At 41.8% G+C, this 21,395-nt stretch overlaps 1 protein-coding gene and 1 long non-coding RNA gene across 3 annotated transcripts in view; one reads left to right on the top strand and one right to left on the bottom strand.

Moving 5' to 3' along the window:
• ADAMTS2 (ADAM metallopeptidase with thrombospondin type 1 motif 2) overlaps positions 1-21,395 on the top strand; it is a 256,584-nt gene that overhangs the window by 97,230 nt on the left and 137,959 nt on the right. The gene's annotated exons all lie outside the window — the stretch shown is intronic.
• On the bottom strand, positions 8,995-11,544 carry LOC118502049. Its single transcript, XR_004904725.1, has 2 exons — positions 10,650-11,544; positions 8,995-10,424 (listed from the first exon to the last, which is right to left on the bottom strand). It is a non-coding gene; the product is annotated as an uncharacterized LOC118502049 (long non-coding RNA).

Raw genomic sequence — 21,395 nt, 5'->3', positions numbered from 1 at the left:
ACCATACTCAACCGTTTCTGTGAGCATCCTGATTACCAGTGTTTTGAACTGTGCATCTGATAGGTTGGCTATCTCTTCATTGCTAATTAGTTCTGGTTTTGGAACTTTGATCTGTTCTTTTATTTGGGCCCTATTTCTTTGTCTTGGCGTGCTCGTTATGTAGTAAGGGATGGAGCCTTAGGTATTGACCAGGGAAGAACTACCCAGGTCCCTGCATTGTGGTGCCATATGTGGGGGAGGGGTCTGAGAGGGAACAATGCCACTTGCTCAGCTCTTGCCCTGCTTTCAGTCACTTCCTCCGCTACCCACAAGCAAATTGGGCCCTTCTGGTGCTGATTCCTGGGTGGGTGGGTTTGTGTATGTTCTTGGACTCTGTGGGTCTCTCCAAGGAACTCTCCTGTGAGACTGGGAGTTTCTCCCACTGCTGCAACCCACACAGGTTTTCTCAGTCAGAGGTTTTGAGGCTTTATTTCTCAGTGTTGGAACCATGGGTTGCCCAGGTTGTCTCCCTCCTCGGTTATTTCTCCTGGTTTATCCCTACACAAATGTGTGACTGCCTGCCCTGGTCCTCCAGCCACTGCCTTGCTATGAGTCTTCTCTGTCCCTGCCACCCATCTCTGCCCCTCCTACCGGTCTGGATGAATATTTCTTCTTTAACTCCTTGGTTGTCAGAGTTCCATACCATTTGATTTTCTGGCAGTTCTGGTTATGTTTTGTTTTCAAATTTGTTGTTGTCCTTCTTTTGGTTGTGCAAGGAGGCAAAGTGTATCTACCTAAGCCTCCATCTTGGCCGGCAGTTTGCCACATCAAAATGGCCATTTTGACTATATTGATTCTTTCAACCCATGAACATGCAATATCTTTCCATTTCATTGTGTTGTTTTCAATCTCTTAAAAATACTGTGTAGTTTCCAGTATATAGATGCTTCATATCCTTTGTTAAGTTTATTCTCCAGTATTTTATTCTTTTGGCTGCTACTGCAAAAGGAATTTCTTTTTCATTTCTTTTTTTGAAGTTTTATTGTTAGTATATAGAAAAGCAGTGGATTTTTGTTCATTGATTTTGTATCCTGCAACTTTACTGTATTTTTTTGTTTCTAATAGATTTTTAGTGGAGTCTTTAGGGTTTTCTATACACAGAACCACATCATCTGCAAAAAGTGACACTTTTACTTCTTCCTTCCCAATTTGGATGCCTTTTATTCCTTTCTCGTGACCAATTGCTCTGGCTATGACTTCTAGAACTATGTTGAATTAGAGTGGTACTAGTGGGCATCCCTGTCTTGTTCCTGATCTTGGAGGAAACGTTCCCAGTTTTTTACCATTGAGTATGATGTTAGCTGATAGTCTGTCATATGTGGCCTTTATTATATTGAGGTACTTTTCTACTACCCATTCATTTTATTGAGTGTTTTAATCATTTAATCAAATGGATTTTGTATCTTATCAAATGCTCTTTATGCACCTGTTGATAAGATCACGTGATATTATCCTTTGTTTTGTTAATGCGGTGTATCACATTGATCCATTTTTGTATGTGGAACCATCCTTGTGCACCTAGAATGAACCCCACGTGATCATGGTGTATTATTTTTTAATGTATTGTATTCAATTTGCTGTTTTTGTTTTTTATTTTGATTTTTGTTTTTGTTGTATTCAATTTGCTAGTATTTTTGTATTTGTATTCATCAGAGATACTGGTCAGTAGTTCTGTTTTCCAGTATTATTCTTGCCTGATTTTGGTAACTGGGTTATGTTGGCCTCATAAAATATGTTAGGAAGTATTGCCTCTTCTTCAGTTTTTTGGAAGAGTTTGAGAAGGAGAGATATCAAATCTTTGATTGTTTGGTTGAATTTACTAGTGAAGCCATCTGGTCCTGCACTTTTATTTTGGGGGGAGGTTTTGACGGTTGTTTCAATTTCCTCACTATTTCCATTTGCCATTTCAGTCTATTTAGATTTTCCATTTCTTCATGATTTAGTCTAGGAGGGTTATATGTTTATAGGAACTTATTCATGTCTTCTAGGTTATTGAATTTCATGGCATATAGTTTTTCATAGTATTCCAGTATGATCCTTTGTAGACCTATGATGTCTGTGGTAACTTCTCCTCTTTCATTTCTGATTTTGTTTATATGAGTTTTTTCTCTTTTTTCCTTAGTGATTCTAGCCAGGAGTTTGTCAATGTTATTAATCTTTTCAAAGAACTAGCTCTCCACTGTATTTTTTATAGTCTTCTTGTTCTCTATTTTATTCAATTCTGCTCTAATTTTTATTATTTTCTTTCATTTTCTTTCTTCTGCTGACATTGGGTTGTTTTTTCCTTTTTTCTAGTTCTTTAAATGTGATGTTAGGCTGTTTACTTGGAATTTCTCTTGTTTCTTGAGATAGGCCTGTCATGACATAACGTTCCCTCTCATTACTGCTTTCACTTCACTCCAGTTTTTTAAAAAGATTTTATTTATTTATTTTAGAGAGAGGGGAAGGGAGGGAGAAAGAAAAAGAGAGAAACATGGGCTGAGAGAAACATCAGTTGCCTGCCTCCTACATCCCCCTGCAACAGGGAACCCAGCTTGAAACCCAGGCATGTGCCCCAACTTGGATTCGAACCCATGACCTTCCATTTCACTGGCCAGCACTCAGTCCACTGATCCACACCAGCCAGGGCGCATCCCAGAAGTTTTGATATGTCATGTTGCCATTCTCATTTTTCTCTCTATGATATAGCCTTTTATTTCTCCTATGACATAGTCATTTTTTTAGTAGTATGTTGTTTAATCTCCACATATTTGGGGGGATTACTTCCTTTTTGCAGTTGATTTTTAATTCCAAAGTGTTGTGGTCAGAAAATGTACTTGGTACAATTTCAACCTTCTTGAATTTGAGGCCAGTTTTATGACCCAACATATGGCCTATCCCTGGGACTGTTCCATGTGCACTGGAAAAGAATGTATAATCTGATACTCTGGGATGAAAGACTCTATAAATGTCAATTATGTCCATTTGATATAATGTGCCATTTAAGGCAAATATTTTGTTGTTGTTGATTTTCTGTTTGGATGATCTGTTCAGGGCTGTCAATGGAATAGTAAGGTCCTCAACTATGACTGTGTTTTTGTCAGTTTCTCCCTTTTGTTCTGTTTGTAGTTGCTCAATATATTTCAGTGCCCCCTGATTAGGTGCATTATAGTTGGAAAACATATGTTATGTCTTTTGATGTAGTGTCCCTCTATCATTGTAAAAGGTCCATCTTTGTCTATTGTTACCTCTTTTATCTTGAAATCTCTATCACCATGTATTAGTATGATACTCCTGCTTTTCTGTGGATGTCATTTGCTTGGAGAATCATTTTCTCCTCTTTCACTTTAAATTCACCTTTGTTTTTGAAACTTAGATGTGTCTCCTAAAGGCAGCATATAATTGGGTTTTGTGTTTTGATCCAACCTGCTACTTTGTGCTTCTTTATTGGTAAATTCAGGATAATTATTGATGTGTGAGGATTTTTATAGCTGTTTGATCATTTTTACCTCTGTGTCCCCATTGGTTCTTTTCCTTTGTGTTCCTGTCTTTTGTTTTTGTTTGGTGGTATTCCATACTTCGTTCCTCTTTTTCTACACTTTATGTTTCAGGGGTTTTTTTGTCTATTTACCATTAGATTTATGAAAAGATAAAGTACCGTATATACAGTAGTCCTTTTTCTTTTGAATGCATCTGATCTCCATCCTCCTTTGAAAAATGAAACTTTTATTCCAGCCCCTTTTATGTTTTGTTGTCACAAATTATCCCCGTTTATGCTGTAAGTTTATTGGTGGTCTTACTTATAGATTTGTAACCTTTTGTTTTCTGTTTCAGGTAGAATAACCTCCTGCATTGGAGGTCTTCTGGGGATAAGTTTCCTCAGTTTCTGTCTGTCTGGAAGTCTTCACTTCTTGATAGTTAAGGGATAACTTTGTTGAATATATTATTTCTGGCTAGTAATTTCTCTCTTTCAGTAGTTTGAATATTTGGTTCCACTCTTTTCTGGCATGCAGAGTTTCTGCAAAGTCCAATGATAACCTAATGGGCTTTCATTTATAGGTTACTGCCCCCTCCCCCCACTACCTTGAGAATCTTTTCTTTTTCAGTGATTTTTGACAGTTTTAATATGATGTGCCTTAGAGAAGACCTCTTTGGATTGAAGTTCCTAGGTGTTCTGTTTGCTTCTTGGATTCAAGGATCCAGTTTCCATAGGTTTGGGAAGTTCTCGTCCACTGCTTGTTTGAATAGGCTCTCCATTCCCTTCTCCATCTTTTCTTTTTTTGTTTTGTTTTTTTTAATTTTAATCATTGTTCAAGTACAGTTTTCTCCCCCCTACCTTTTCTTCTGGTATGCCTATTATTCTTATTTGGTCTTTCAGATGGAGTCAGATAGTTCTTATAGAGTTCTTTCATTTCTTTTTAAACTCTCAAGTCTCTCCTTTCTCTGCATCATTTCTAGATTTCTATTTTCAATATCACTGATTATTTCTTCCGTTTGGTTTGCTCTATTCCTGATGCTCACTAATTCATTCTTGATCTCTTATTGAATTTTTCATCTCCAAAATTTCTGTTTGGTCCTTTTCTGAAAGTTTCAATCTCTTTGGTAAAGTACTCATTTTGTTTGTTGTGTTCTTTTCTAAGCTCACTAAATTGACTGTCTGTATTTTCTCACATCTCATTGAGTGTTTTCAGAACTGCAGTCTTGAATTGTCTGTCATTTATGTCATGTGTTTTTATGTCTTTAAAGTTTGTTTTTCTGGATATTTTTTCCCTTTTGCAGGGGAGCTATCTCACTACCTTGGTTATTCATGGTATTTGATGGATTCCTTCTCTGTTTAGGCATCTATGTGTGAGTAGCACTTCTGTAGCAGATTACTACAAAGAGGTCTTTCTATTCTTTTCCAGTAGGTGGCACTGGATCACAGTTTTTTAGCTCTCTGAAATTCTAGTGTCACCATCATTGTATCTGCAATGAGTCAGGGTAGGATGGGCTGAGGGAAACCCACCAGTTTGATTGTTGTTTTGCCCTCCTGGTAATGGTGGACCTCAGTCCTCAGAGGGTTCCCCCATGCCCCAACTCTGGGGACTGGTCACCAGGGGTGCACCCCTTACTCAGAGAGAAATGTCATTCTGTAGGACTAGTTCTAGGACTGGAAGATAGTGTGCTTGGCAACTCAACACCAAGGGCAAAGGGAGGAGCACTCTGGGAGGCTTAGAGTAGGCTAAGGGGAGATGGCCACGCTCCATGGCTTTGTTTCTCTATCTGAAATGCCCACTGCCCTACCACGGCGGCCACTCTCCCATGCTGTGCACTGTTGCTCAGTCTCTCAGCCAGCCGTGGCTCCTGCAGGAGTACACACCTAGTCTCTTCATTCCTCCCAGCTGAAGGGAATATCAGCCACGACCAGCTTCCTGCCCTCTTCGACAGAGCCCTCCATAGCTTCTAGCTAGGCTGTGTCCCTGGCTCATGTCAGCCTGTCTCCCTTTTTGCCCCCCCCCCCCGCCCTTTTGCTCTGCTTGCCCACCTTTAGATGTTTTAGTGCATGGATCTCTCAGGCATATTTGTGCATTAAGCAGGGAACTCTTCATTGAGTTATAGCTGTTCAAGTGTTGAAACTTCAAGGGGAGAGACCTAGGGAATCTGTCACTGCCATTTCTCTGAGGCCACTCTCTGACAATATTCTCTTATAGTCCTTTTTTATTTCTGTAAGCTCAGTGCTAATATCCCCACTTTCATTTCTGATTTTAGTAATTTGAGACTAAATTATTAAGTTACTCTCTTTTTATCTTGGTCAGTCTAGCTGAATGTTTGTCAATTTTGTTGATCTTTTTAAAGTGTCAACATTTGGCTTTATTGATTCTCCCTATTTTCTTTTCTCTGTTTTGTTTATCTCTGAGCTGACTTGTATTATAAGCTTTCTTCTGCTAGGATTAGGTATTGTTTATTTCTATTCTTCTAGTTTGTAAAGGTGTAAGTTACATTATTGATTTGAGAGCTTTCTTCTTTTATAATATACAGGTTGACAGCTATGAATTTTCCTTTGAGCCCGGCTTCTGCTGTATCCCATAACCTTCGGGTATGCTGTGTTTTAGTTTTGATTTCTTTCACAAAATTTTCTAATTTTTCTTCTAATTTCTTCTTTGCCTTGTTGGTTATTTGACACTGTGTTGTTTAGTTTTCACATTTGTGAATTTCCTAGATTCCAACCAAAAAAAAAAAAAAACAACTACTAGAACTGATAAATGAATTCATTAAAGTAGCAGGATACAAAATAAATATTCAGAAATCAGTTTTTTTCTTATCCTCACCTGAGGATATGTTTATTAATTTTAGAGACAGAGGAAGGAGCAGACAGACACACAGAGAGACAGAGAGACAGAAAGAGAAACATCAATGTGAGAGAGAAATATCAGTTGATTGCCACCATATGCACCCTCACCAGGGATCGAATCCACAACCCAGGCATGTATGTGCTTTGACTGGGAATCAAGCCCACACCTTTTGCTGTGTGGGATGATGCTCCAACCAACTGAGCCACCTGGTCGAGTCTCCATTTTATTTTTATACACCAATAATGAACTATCAGAAAAGGAAACTAATAAAACAGTCTCATTTACAATTGCATCAAAAATAAATTTAACTAAGAAAGTAAAAGACCTATACTCACAGAATTATAAGACAACTGAAGAAAAAATTGTAGAAGATACAAAGTAGAAGCATGTACTGTGTTCATGGATAGGAAAATTTATATTATTAAAATGCACCCTGGCTGGTGTGGCTCAGTGGATTGAGTGCTGGCCTGTGAACCAAAGAGTCACCAGTTCGATTCCCAGTCAGGGCACATGCCTAGGTTGTGAGCCAGGTCCCCAGTAGGGGGCGTGGGAGAGGCAACCACCCATTGATTATTTTCTCCCTCCCTTTTTCCCTCCCTTCCCCTCTCTCTAAAAATAAATTTTAAAAAATTTAATAAATAAAAATTTTAAAATATGTCCATAGTACCCAAAGCAATCTGTAGATCCAATGTGATTCCTATCAAAATGCCAATGGCATATTTCACAGAACTAAAACACGTAATCCAAAATTTTACATGGAGCCACGAAAGCCCCAAATAACACAGAAATCTTGAAAAAGAAGAACAGAGTTGGAGATATCATTCTACCTTATATCAAAGTATACTACAAAACTATAGTAATCAAAAAAAAATGTTACTGACATAAAACAGACACACAGATCAAAGGAATAGAACAGGGAGCCCAGAAATAAACTCATACCTATATGGGCAGTTAATAATTGACAAAGGAGGTAAAGACAGTTTATTCAATAGTTGTTGTTGGGAAAAGTGGACAGATAGATGAAAAAAAAAAGAAACTAGACCACCTGCTTATACATTATACAAGAATAAATGCAAAACAGATTAAAGACTTAAATGTAAGATTCAAAACTATAAAATTTTTAGAACAAAACATAAGCAGTAAAACCTCAGACATTTCTCCTGGTAATATTTTTTCTGATATATCTCCTAGGGCAAGGGAAACAAAGGAAAAATAAGAAAATAGGACTGCATCAACTAAAAAGCTTTTGCACAGCAAAGGAAATTATCAACAAAATGAAAAAACAACCCACTGAATGTGAAAACATATTCAAAATTATATATCTGATAAGTGGTTAATGTCCAAAATTTGTTCAATATAAAGAACTCATACAACTCAACACCAAAAAGAAAAAAGATTCAATTTAAAAATGGACAAAGGAGCCCTGGCTGGTATGGCTCAGTGGATTGAGTGCCAGCCTGCAAACCAAGGGGTCACTGGTTCAATTCCCAGTCAGGGCACATGCCTGGGTTGCCAGCCAGGTCCCCAGTAGGGGGTATGTGAGAGGCAACCACACATTGATATTTCTCTCACTCCCTTTCTTCATCCCTTCCCCTCTCTCTTAAAATAAAAATAAATAAAATCTTTTAAATAAATAAATAAAGTGGACAAAAGTCCCATTTTTAATGAATGAATAAACACTTCTCCAAAGAGGACATATAGATGGCCAATACTCATGAAAAGATGTTTAACATCACCAGTCATTAGAGAGATGCAAGTTAAAGTCACAAGATATCATCTCACACCTATCAGAATGGCTATCATCAATAAATCAATAAACAACCTGTGTTGGCAAAGATGTGGAGAAGGGGGATCCCTAGTGCACTATTGGTAGGAATGCAGACTGGTGCAGCCACTGTGGAAAACAGTATGGTGGGTCCTCAAAAAGTTAAAAATGAAGCTGCCTTGTGACTAAGTGATTTCACCTCTGAATACATACTTGAAAGAACCCAAAATGCTAATTCAAAAGAGCATAAGCACCCCTATGTTCATTGCAGTATTATTTTCAATAGCCAAGATATGGAAGCAGTCCAGGTGCCCCTCTAGAAGAGTGGATAAACAAGCTGTGGTGCATTTACACCGTATAGTATTATGTGGCCATAAAAATGAAATCTTACCACTTGTGGCAGGATGGATGGACCTACGTGGTATTATGGTAAGTGAAATAATCAGTTGGAGAAGGACAAATACCGATTTCAGTTATGAAATGATTTCACTTATATGTGGAATTTAAAGAACAGAATAAATGAACAAACACAACAGAAATAGACTCATAGATATAGAGAACAGACTGATGGATGCCAGAGGGGAATGGGTTGGTGGACTGGGTGAAAAACTGAAGGGATTGATCAGTACAGATGGATAGTCACAAAAAGCCATGGGGATGTAAACTACAGGATAGGAAATATAGTTAATAATATTGTCATAACTATATATAGTACTAGGTGGATACTGGAAATATGGTGGGGGGGAATGCTTGTAAAGTATTTGATTGGCCCACCACTATGCTGAACACCTGAAACTAATAATAATAGTATTGAATGTAAAGTGTAACTGAAAAAATTTTAAGACTCTAAGTTTCCACATATTTGTGAATTTCCCAGGGTTTTTTTTCTGATACTGATGTTAGTTTTATTCTTTTGTGGTTGAAGAAGATAATACCTCTTGGTTTCAGTCTTTCAGACTTTATTGAGACTTGTTTCTGGCGTAACATATGGACTATACTGAAGAATCTTCTATTGCACATGAGAAGAATATATTCTGCTGGTTTGGGGTGAGGTGTCCTGTATGTCTGTTAGGTCAAGTTGCCTTATAGTGGCGTTCAAGTTCTCTACTTACTTATTGATATCTTAACTGGTTGTTCTATCCATTATTGAAAGTGTAGGTGCTGCCTCTCTCTGAAAAAGGAATTTATAGATCCTTCAGGAGTTCAGGTCCAGCCTTCCCTTGCAGTTTCAACAGCAGCAGTGAGATCTGAGTTCTCCTCGGGCCGCACCTGCTTTATCCGTGTGTTATGGACCCAGTGCTGGATTCCTGTAGGCTTTAGGCAAGAGTGTGTTGTCAGAAAGAGGTCCATTATTCAGTTGACTGCTGTTCAGGACCTCAAGTCTTCCAGGTCTTTAGTTAGACTCGGTGTCTCAGCTGGGATGGGTGTAAGGGTTCTTCAGACAGGTAGATAGACCTGAAGTGAACAAACTTGCACAAAGTTGTGTTTGCCCTAATGTTGTACATATTGTTTGACTTTTCATTCATGTTCGAAATCTGAAGAGGGTGTTCCTAAAACAGAAACTTGGAAGCATCTCCCATAAACTATCTCAAAAGGGCTTAATTTTAGCCCATTCTGGAAGCCACCCAAATTCAGAGCAAGGCAATAGGGAGGGCCTGGTTCCATTTCAAACATGTTTCCTGGCATATTTTTTCAGGCTCTTCTTTATTATGTGGTTCATTTTCTCTATCTTTTCTGTAGATTGAGGTCTCCAAGATGCATGTAGTTTCCATGGAACCTGTAGTGCCCATCCTGCCTTCTGGGAGATTTCTGTAGTGAACAGTTGTCTTTGAGGCTTTTGGCCAAATAGGGGTATTATAGAAAGACTAGGATGGCCAAATTAAGCCTGCTTTTAAGTATTTCTGCAGTACTAGTTGAATTCCCTCTAGAGCTTCCTTTTAAGAAGGTATTGTTTCTTCTGTGGGATCTGCACCCCTTCTTTTAGGTTAATTTTTGTGGGTTGGATGTTAATCGCCTTGCCTGGGGTCCTGCAGCCCAAATGGCTTCATCGACCTGCCCAGAGATCTCAGGTGGGAAGAGTTCACCTCTGGGTCCTTCTGGGCAAGTCAGGAGTGCCTGCACCTGGGCAGCATGTTCCGATGGGAACTCTAGACCTAGTTGCTGCTTCTCGGGGGGGGGAAGGTTATTTGTGCATGCAGTTTACAAAGGGAATCTTGACCCGACCATGGAATGGGGCAGCCTGGCGTGGAGAGAAAACTCTGTTTAAGTTTTTGATCCTCAAGCTGCCATTCTGGAGGTTGAAGGAACACCTGTTTTGTTTTGTTTTGTTTTAAGATTTTATTTATTTTTAGAGAAAGGGGAAGGGGAGGAGGAAGAGAAGGAGAGAAATATCAGTGTGTGGTTGCCTCTTGCACGTCCCCTCTTAGGGACCTGGCCCACAACCCAAGCATGTGCCCTGATTGGGAATTGAACCTGTGACCCTTTGGTTCACAGCCCATGCTCAATCCACTGAGCTACACCAGCCAGGGAAACACCTGTTTTTATAACTGTCCAGTCACTCCAGGAACCAACACCACAGCTGAACTTCTCTTGGGTGGTTTTGTATTTAGTAGTGTGTAGCTTCTGTGTCTACAAGGAAGTCAATCAGCTTGTTTCCACTGTCACTTGCACCATGGGCTCCTGTGGGGAAATAGTAATAGGTCAGGAGATATCTAGGGGAGCCCCTGGGCTTCCTCATTTGTTACCAGATTTGCCATTCCTGTCTAACCTTTTTCAGCAAGGGTTTCTCTCCTTTTATTTTTCTTTTTGAGTTCTGGGCAGTCCTTTCTCCACTGGCCTTCCTCTTTGCAACAGGTGCATTGGTTGGCAACCAGTGGGTCTTTTCCTTTTCCTTTTGGGTCCCACCTCTCTTTCTGATTTTTCCACACTGATTCTAAGAAAGCGGTGGCCTGATTCAGTTTGCTTGTTTCCCAAGCAAATTGGGGTGGTAAACTTTAAAGGCTGTGCCCACCAGCTTGGAGGGATTTATTCCCAATGCCCCATCTAAATTTAGGAGTTTCCTTTTGATGTCTGGGGCCCTTTGCCCAATAAAAGTCACATTTACCATTCAGACATTTTCTGGTCCCTGTGGATCAGCATCAGCGTGCTTTTGATAGACCTGATAGATCCTCTGTAAAAAATCAAAAGGGTCTTCATTTGGTTTTGTTGAACAGCCTGTACCATATTCAGGCTCCTTTGTTTAGCACTCCTTTCTTAACCCCTTCCAATATGCACCATTTATTTGTAATGTTCTAGGAAGCCTTGGTCCCTGCTATTAGTGCCCAGTTGGGTTCTGTCAAGGGAATCACCCTGGCTGTATCACCCTGGCCATTGAGATTCTCCTGATGGAGGTGATGAGCTTCTTCATTAGCCTTATTTATAACTAGTTGCCTTTCATCTGCCATTAGCAGGATGTTAAAGAGAGCCTGTACGTCTGCCCAGTTTCAATGGTGAGTGGCAAAAGGTGGAGGTGAATGATCTGCCATTCTCTGATGATCCTCCCTGTATGAGGGGTCAGAATTCTTCTAATTTAGTAAATCTGAAGTGGATAATGGAGTAAGGGCCCAATAATAGTTAGAGGGCTCGCCTTCCCAGTTTATTCCACCCACAGGGCATTGTCTCAAAGGGAATTCTTCCAGTTCAGAGAGGGCTGCTCCCTGGCTAAATCGTGCTCTGCCAGGTCTTTAAAGGGGAATACCATTCCTTCATCATGGAAGGGGGCGGGGCTGCTGCTCCTCTGGGCCCTATTTCAGGGGTATCTAGCAGTGGGGTGGTGGTGAGGGAAATTTTCCTGCCGCTAATCCTGGGTCCCCTGGGTTCAAAGTATTAAAGAGATTTGTATTCTCATTTTTCTTTTCTTCCTGTGCTCTACTATCAGGGAAGGGTTTTGAAGCCAATTCCCTCCTCTGCATCATTAGGTCATTGCCTTTCTTTGCCGAATTCTTATGGCGTAAAGATATACACACCTGGACATAAGGGATTTCGTCCCATTTCCCTGATCATTGGAACAGCTCTAACATATGATGGCATAGTAATTTAGCGAACCACGTAGAGGCCATCTTTCCCCATAATCTAAAGTATACAGAGGCTACCCCAACTGGTGTGGCCCAGTTGGTTGGACATCATCCCACACAGTGAAAGGTTGCCAGTTCAATTCCTAGTCAGGGCATACACTGGGTTGCAGGTTCAGTCCCCGGGGTGGGGGGTACAGAGTCATATACAAGAGGCAACCAACATTTCCCACTCACATCAATGTTTCTCTCCCTCTCTTTCTCCCTCCCTTCCTTCTCCCTAAAAATAAATAAAACCTAAAAAAAAATAAAGTAGACATAGGCCAAGCAGTATAATAGTAGAAAACCAGCTCTTTTTTAGTCATTGGATCAGAGCTGTACTTAGACCAATCTGCTAAAATTCAGCCCCATGGGCTCCCCTCAGGAGTTACAGCAGAACAACCCCTGATGTTATGAAATTGCAAACCCAAAGCTGTAACCATAGAAAGACCCCAAAGTAGGAACACATAAGCAAAACTTAGGTCCATAATATCATTATTCCAAGCAAATCCTCACATCTTATTTCCTGCCAACCAAGACCACAAGTGGCCCTGATTGGACCCAAATGGCACAAAGCCCAAGTGGCATGAAGCCCCAGCAGCAGGGATAGAGGACCCATGTTGCATGCTGGTTCGACTTGCCCACTCTCAGGATCCATCTGCTCCCCAGAAACCTGTTTCTTTTCCCCAGCCAAGTGTCTCAGACACCTGGAGAAGCAGTGCAGGGAAATTCCTTGAGAGAAGCTCTCAGCTCTCAGCAGCTGCTGGGAAGTCCCCACAGCCCCACTCTGGGGCCAGCCTGCCACAGGCAGCTGGGACCCCAGCCTAGGGCCAGGACTTAACCAAGGTCCACGCCATGTAAGATGGTGGTCCCATCTGGATCACCGAAAATGTAACCAAAAATGCAGGTTCAGCTGCCTGGTACACCAAAAGCCAAACTTGTGAGACAGGTGCTGGTACAAAAGAAATGAGGTTTTATTCAGGTGCTGAGTGAGCTGGGAGAATGGTGGACTCCCCTCTCAGAGACCATCCCCCAACTTCTCAAGCCCAAATTCTTAGAAGGATAGGGAGGGGAGGGCTTTTTTCTTCTATCCAATTACCTTGCTAGCCTCTGATGCACTGGGGCCCTGTCCATTTATCATTCTAGCTTTTAGTGTGTTTGGGCGCTGTCATGTGGCTAGCTTTTGATGCACTCAGTGTAAGAAACTTCCTCTTGATTCTTATCCTACCATCTTGGCCAATGGGGGAGACTCCCTAGCACTTCCTGACTGTCTATGGTGAGTAACAGTCTGAGCACATTTAAGGTAGACTGAACTCACCTAATTTATGAATTTTAGTAGGTTAGGTGTATTGAATGCATTTTTGGCTTATGATTTTCTCAATTTATGGTAGGTTTGTTGGGACACACCTCTTTGTAGGTTGAGGAGCATTTATATTCTTTCTTCCCTTTCTCCCCTCTCTTGGGATTCCCATCAGGGTTGTTGATGCACTTGACAGTTTCTCATAGGTCTCCTAGATTCTTTACATTTTCTCCATTCCTTCTTTCTTTTATGCTAGATAATTGACCTATCCTTGAGTTTGCCAGTTTGCTCACATCTACTGTTGAACCCATCTAGTTAATTTGTAACTTCAATTACTATCCTTTTCAGGTTCAAATTTCTTTTGGTTCCTTTTTACAATCCCTACTTCATTGTTGACATTATTTGGTGAGACATCTTTCTCCTGTTCTCCTTTTTGTAAATTTCATTTTATTTACTTATTTTTAGAGAGAGAGGGAGAGAAACATCAATGTGAGAGAGAAACATTGGTCAGTTGCCTCTCGCATGTGCTCCATCTGGGGACTGAACCCACAACACAGGTATGTGCCCTGACTGGGAATCAGACCTGCAAACTTTCACTTGGCGGGATGATGCCCAAACAACTGAGCCATGTTGGTCAGGGTTCTCCTATTTTCTTTAGGCTTTTGTCTGTGGTTTCCTTTAGCTATTTGAGCATATTTAAGACAGTTGATTTAAAGTTTTTGTCTTGAAAGTTCAATGTCTTGGCTTCCTCAGGGAAAGTTTTTCTTAATTTCTTTTTTTTTTTTCCTGAAAATGGGCCATACTTCCTGGTTTCTGTGTATACCTCATAAGTTTTGGAAAACTGGACATGTTGAGTATTATAATGTGGCAATTCTGGAAATCAGTGTGTTGTCACTGCTTGTGGCTTATTGTGTATTTAGTGAGTTTTCTAAACTATTTTTGTCAAGTCTGTATTTTTTGTTGTATGTGGCTATTGAAATCTCTGTTCTGTGAGCTTAGTGGTCAGCTCGTGATCTGACAGAGATTTCCTTAAATGCCTGTGGCAAAGGGAAGAAGTGAGCTCCTGCCTTTGCAGACTGGCTCTGCATTGTGGCATTCCTTCAGTGCTTAGCCTCCGACCATTTATAGCACTTGTCTTAGTCTTCACTTCCTACCTGTGTGGAACACAAAGGCCAAACAGAGTTGAAAACTTTGGGTCTTCTCAGGTTTTTTTCTGAGTGTGTATCCAGCCCTGGGTATATGTGTGGTCTCCCAGATGTGGGAGTTTTCCAAAGACCTTATTTCTCCAAGTATCTCCTTCTCAAACCTCTTCCTTCCCAGGCTTTTTGCTTTGTCGGCTGCTTGCATCATCCTGACTGTTGTTCTTTGCCCCAAGTGGCTGTGGCTAATATATTTGCCTTTAATTTTTTTCAACAAACACTGCTCAGGGAGCCAGTTCAGCCCTGGGGAACCTCCAAAGCAAGAGAAACAAAGACAACCACTTGAACTGATCCTTCAGAGAGCCACCAGGCAGGTCAAACACAAAACCAGAATTTTTTGGAAATAAGGTTCATATCACTCCCACAGGTGCCCACTTCTGCACCAGCAATACGGGATGCCTTCTTTATGGCCACCACTGAGTTAGGGAGTTGGGGGTGGGAAGTAAGTAAGCTAAAATTCCACAGCATTCTTGCCCTAACCAGTGCAGCTCAGTTGGTTGGGCATCATCCCGCAAAGCAAAAAGGTCACTGGTTCGATTCCCGGTCAGGGCATATGCTAGAAGCAGCCCATCTGTTTCTCTCACACATCGATGTTTCTCTTTGTCTCCTTCCTCACCTCCCCTCTCTCTAAAAATAAATAAATAAAATCTTTTAAAAAATTCCACAGCTCTCTCTTACTGAAATTTAGCAGCTTCTTTCTTCATTATGCATTTTCTTGGTTATAACTTTTTTAAATTCTGAATTTCCCCAAAAGTTGATTTTGATGGATTTTACCAGCTTATTTGCTGCTTTGTGGATAAACAGGTTTTGGAGAGCCTTACTCTGCTACATTTTAACTTTTCAGATTCAACTTCTGATTTATAGAATTATTAACTTAATTTCAGTCAGCTGTAGAAATGCTACTCCTATATAGCTCTGTTTCTCTTCTCCCTCTTTGAGCTATTATTGCTATGCCTTTTACTGGTGCTACAAAAAAAATCACCGATTTGGTGGTTTAAATAATACAGTTGTATTCTTTTACAGTTCTGGATGTAAGAAGCCTGAAATGGGTCTCACTACGCTAAAATCAAGGTTAGGTAGGGCTTTCTGTATTCCTTCTGGAGACTCTAGGAGGGAATCTTTTTGTTTGCTCTTTCCATCTTCTAGAGGCTCCATTCATTCCTTGGCTCATGGCTCTCTTCCTCCAACTTCAAAGCTAGGAACATCAGGCCAAGTACTTCTCATGCTACCATTTCTGTGTCTTTTCCCTCTAATCCCACCTTGATGGACCTTAGTGATTACACTGGGCTCGCCTGGCTAATCCAGGGCAATTTTGGCATCTTAAAGTCACCTGATCTGCAGCCTTGATTTCCCTTCACCACACAACCTCACACATTCACAGGTTCTGGGAATTAGGGCCCGGATGCTGTTCAAGGACCACAGCTTTGCTTACCACATCTGTGCACGTTTCAAGGCCCCAACAACACATGGTCCTAATTACTACTTCATATAGTTTTATGCTTGAGGAAGCTGAGAAAAGAGGACAAGCTTATATTTATAGTTTGTCATATTAACCATCTTATTTAGCATTTCTGTGCATGCAAGTTACCATCTGGTGTCATTTCTTTACTCCAAACAGCTTGGTTCCCATCCATCACCTTTGTGCTGTTATTGTCAAATATATTACACTTTTATATAAAACTGGCCCAACAAATAATCTTATAACATTGCTTTTTAAGTCAGTGAAGGGAAGAAAAGAGAAGAAATATGTGTTTATACTGTCTTATATAATTGTATAATTACCTCTACTGTTGCTTCTTGTTTTTTATGTGTGGATTTGAACTAACACCTGTAGTCACTTACTTTTAGCTGTAAGAACTCCCTCCAGGGTGTCTTATAAGATGCTCACAATGAGCTCAGTTTCTGTGTGTCTGGCACTGCCTGTATTTCCCCTTCATTTTTGAAATACAGTTTTGCTGGATATAAGATTCCGGACCGATGTTTTTCTTCCCACACTCTGACTATGCCTTTTCATGGCTTCCATGACTTCCGATGAGAAGTCAACTGTTAATCCTGCCCCAGGTCCCTTATATCGGGCAAGTCATTTCTCCAGCTGCTTTCAAATTTTTCTGTCTTTGTCTTTCAGCATTTTTACTATGATGTCTCTGGTTGTGGATCTCTTTGCATTTATTTTGGAGTTTGTTGGGCTTCTTGGAGAAACATAGACTAATATATTTCAACAAATTCAGGAAGTTTTTAACCACTATTTCTTCTATTTTCTTCCACTTCTTTCTCTCTATTTTCTCCTTCTGGAACTTCCATGATACATACATTCTTGCCTTTAATGATGTTCCTTCTTTCTTTTAGAATGTATTTTCATTCTTTTTCTGTGCTTTGAATCACATCATGTGTATTAATCTATTTCAAGATTCCTTTTCTGCTCATTCAAATCTACTGTTGTGCCCTTTGGTTATAGTAATTTTCAAATTCAGAACTTCCTCCATTTAAAAAAATAATAATTTCTATCTCACAAGTGCTGGCAAGGGTACAGAGAAAAGGGAACCCTAGTGCACTGTTGGTGGGAATGCAGACTGGTACAGCCACTGTGGAAAACAGTATGGAGGGTCCTCAAAAAATTAAAAATGGAACTGCCTGTTGACCTAGCCAAATGGACATATACCCCCAAAATTAAAACATTAACTCAAAAAATATATGCACCCCTATGTTTATTGCAGCATTATTTACAATTGTCAAGATATGGAAGTAGCCCAAGTGCCCATCAGTAGATAAATGGATGAAAAAGCTGTGGTGCATACACAATGGAGTACTACTCGGCCATAAAAAAAAAAATAATGAAATCTCACCATTTTCCAAGAGCATGGATGAACCTAGAGGGTTTTATGCTGAGTAAAATAAGTCATACAGGGAAAGACAAATATTATATGATTTCACTTATATGTGGAATCTAAAAAACAAAATAAATGAACAAACAAAACAAAAACACTCATAGATACAGAGAACAGACTGATGGTTGCCAGAGAGGAGGGAGTTTGGGGGTCTGGGTAGAGAAGGTGAAGGGATTAAGAAGTATAAATTGGAAATTATTAAATATTCACAAAGATTTAAAGTGCAGCCCAGGGAATATGGTCAGTGATATTGTAACAACTATGTATGGTGCCAGGTGGGTACTGGAAATAATGGGGGGTGACTCTGTAAATTATGTGATTGTCTAACCACTATGCTGTACACCTGAAAATAATAAAATAATACTGAATTTAAACTGTGAAACAATAAGTAAAGGAGGGAGAGCTACATTTGTAGAGCAGAGTGATTTGACTATATTTTAACTATTACACAGATTCATTTTCAAAAAAATAATTTCTCTTTATTGATGTTCTTTATTTTTTATCTTCACCTGAGATAAGATTTTTGCTTTTTTAGAGTGAGAGAGAGAGAGAGAGAGAGAGATCAATCAGTTATGCACCCTGACTGGGGATCAAACCCACAACCTTTTGGTGCATGGGACGATGCTCCAACCAACGGAGCCACCTGGCCGGGGTTGCACTCTTTATTTGATGAGACATTGTCATCATAACGCTTTTACTTATTGAAACATGGTTTCCTTTAGTTCTTTGAATGCCGTTAAAATGGCTGCTTTGAAATATTCATTAAATCTGCCACCTGTGCCCTCTGTTGCTTGCTTTTTGTTCCTGTAGGTGGGTTACAGTTTCTCCTCCTCCTCCTTTTTCTTATTCTCTTTTTGGTTTTTTTAAAAACTTTACATTTTAGGTAATAGAGTAACTCTGAATGTTGATTCCTCTCTTCGACTCTGGGGCTCGAGTTTTTTGTTGTTTGCTTGTTTATTCGTTTCTCAGAGATGGGGAGCTGTGGGAGGAGCAGGGGCATGCAGAAGATGGAAGTTTGGTGTGGGCCATGCTAAGTTCAGTCTTTCCGGTAAGCAGCCAGGGACAAAGCAGGCAGTGAGGATATGAGTCTGAGGAATGGGAGAGGCGTCTGGGCTGGAGGTACAGAAATTGGGGCCTTTGGGCTTTAGATGGAACCGAAAACAGCAAGGTAGATGAGAGATCCCCAGAGGAAGGGTGTTGGGGGAGGCAAGAAAAGCCCTGGGGTGCACTGACCTTGGGGATGTAGGGAGGGTCAGCAAACTAGTGAGGTGGTCAGAGCCCAAGAAAGTGGGGTCTCCTATGGCCATGCCAAGGATAGGAGGGGCCAGCCCTGTCACATGCTACCAAGGAGAGCTGAGGACCAGCCGGTGGGCTTAGTAGCAACACTGAAGTCATCGGTGACCTTGAGGAGGACAGCTCTGGCAGGGTAGGGGGGCATAAGCCTGGTCAAGTGGGGCTAATGGAGAATGGGGGACAGGAATTGGGCATGGTGACTGCCCTTAAGGGAAGGGTTGTTACAAAGGGAGCCTGGAGGAGGGTGTGGGGGTGGGGGAAGGCAATGTTTGGAGATGTGCGGAGAGAAGAATGAGGGCTAGAGAGGACACAGTGGACACACTAGGTATGCTGTCTGATGGCTGGCAGCCCGATGGTCCACTGGACACCTCTGAGGGTCAGTGCCCATGGGCCTGCCCCAAGAGGGTCTGTGTTGACAGACTGCCCTGCAAGTAAACCCAGCATGAGGCCATCACATTCCTGTAGTCCCCCGCTCCCCAGGTCAAACATAGGTAGAGGACATCATTCTACCTGGACTCGGGCATTGTCAAGCCAGTATCACAAAGCAGGAGGGATCACAATGAGCAAACAGGTAACTGAAGGTAGGGAGGCTGGGTAAGGAACAGAGAAGTCATGGCAGGCAAGAGCCCATGAAAAGGCCTTGGTGCTGGGGGGCCTGTCAGACTGAAGGCATGTTAGTCCGCTGGCTGGGAACAGAGTGGGTATTGTGCAGAGAGCATGGCACTAAAATGTGAGTGGGGAGCGAGGCCACTGGTGAAATGTGGTCTGGGTCATGACCACAGATATCATCCAAGAGAAACCCATTTGTGAGCCTGTGGGGAACCTTGAAACCATTGCCTCCATCACATTGGTGGGAAGTTGTGCAGAAACCAATCTGTTCGATCCCTCCAGGGTGTGTGTCAGGGTGTGGGTTTGCTGAGCGGAAGACCGCGGAGCTCCAGTGCCCCGCCAGTGGCCTCACACTGATGAGCTTGATGTGGGCTCAGTCCCTGCTGTGGAAACCAGAAACGGGCTCAGCTTCAGAGCCATGCCTTACTTCTTCCAAGGGTGATGCCAGGACAGGACACAGACCCAGAGCTGGACCCCCTGGCAGAGCCCCAGGAACCTCCCAGAGTTCAGCCTGACCAGCCAGGCCCAGGCCAGGAGAGGGTCTCAGCATCAGCAAAAGAGGACGGAGTCCAGCTCTCAGGTGAAGGATGTGAGGCCTTAGCTTGAGTCTTGTGGGTTTTTTTTTTTAATTTATTGATTGATTTTTCAAGAGAGAGAGAGAAAGACATCAATTTGTTGTTCCACTCACTGATGCATTCATGGGTTGATTACTGGATTGGACCCTGACTGGGATTGAACCTGCAACCTTGGCATACTGGGATGACACTCTTAACCAGCTGAGCTGCCCAGGCAGGGCCTTAACTTGAGTCTTGATTTCACTAACAGGTGAGCCCAGCCTTGTGGGCAAGGTGTACCCAGGCCCTTGGGTGGGAGCTGCTGGGGGACAGTGGTGGCCTTTGGCCAAGAAGGAAGTACGATGTGAGAGGAGGGGCAAAACAAGCTCTCCAGAGCTGAGCCAAGACCACTGCAGGTGACACTGGGCAACTAAGTCACACCTCTGTGTCAGCCAGGACAGAGTGCGAACATCTGGGAGCCCTGCGGCACAGTGTGGGCACTTCCCTTGGCTCAGGCGGCCTCCCTCAGTGACCCTGGGCCGGCCACTGGCACTGGCCCGAGAACACCCAGCCAGAGGTGATCTCACACTGGGGGGAAACAAGGCCGTGGCAAATCGTTCCGTGAGCGCCCTCTCCCAGCAGAGCTGGGCCAGGTCGACGTGTCCCTTTGCACTTTCGTGACTCAGAGTATCAGCCTCATTGCCATCGAAACACAGAATCAAAACCGATTTGGTGTCCAAACTGACGTGGAAGTTGCTGGTGAAAAGCCATTCTGTGTGTTACAGTGGAACAGCCACAGCCTCAGGGGGAAGTGTCCATTCAGGCAGGATTCAAGCTAGCTCTGGTCTTGCGCAATTTGAATTTATTTTAGTGTTTCAGGAAGTGAGCACTCACTTGTGCACAGAAAGTGCAGTTCAAGGAGACACCACTCTCAGGAAGTCTACTTTTAAGTGCTAATTGTGTTAGAGATTTACAGCATTGAAAAGTAATTGCATGCAAAATTGTGTGCATTCCTGTCTGTGGTCAGTGCACCAGTGCCTTTCCTTTGGGGGCTTAATCGCACTTGTGTCTCCATCACTTACACTTTGAAGGACCTGACAGACACCGGGTCCTCTACCTTCATCACGGCAGTGGCCCACAGTAAGTTTTAAAATGACCTGTCCCGGGAGTCTCATTTCTGGAATGGCGGCACAAGGAACCCCATGGACCTGCTCCCTAGTGGAGCAACCGTGGCTGATGAGTTTAGGGGAAAACCAACCACAACAGTTTAGAGTCTCTAGAAATTGTTCTAAGGGCACACAGCGAATAAAGAAGGGCCATTCACTCAAGATTTCTATTAAATCTTGTTTAAA

This window comes from Phyllostomus discolor, chromosome 8 (genome assembly GCF_004126475.2).
Source record: "Phyllostomus discolor isolate MPI-MPIP mPhyDis1 chromosome 8, mPhyDis1.pri.v3, whole genome shotgun sequence".
Lineage (NCBI taxonomy): Eukaryota > Metazoa > Chordata > Mammalia > Chiroptera > Phyllostomidae > Phyllostomus > Phyllostomus discolor.
This window is presented reverse-complemented; position numbering and strand designations above follow the sequence as displayed.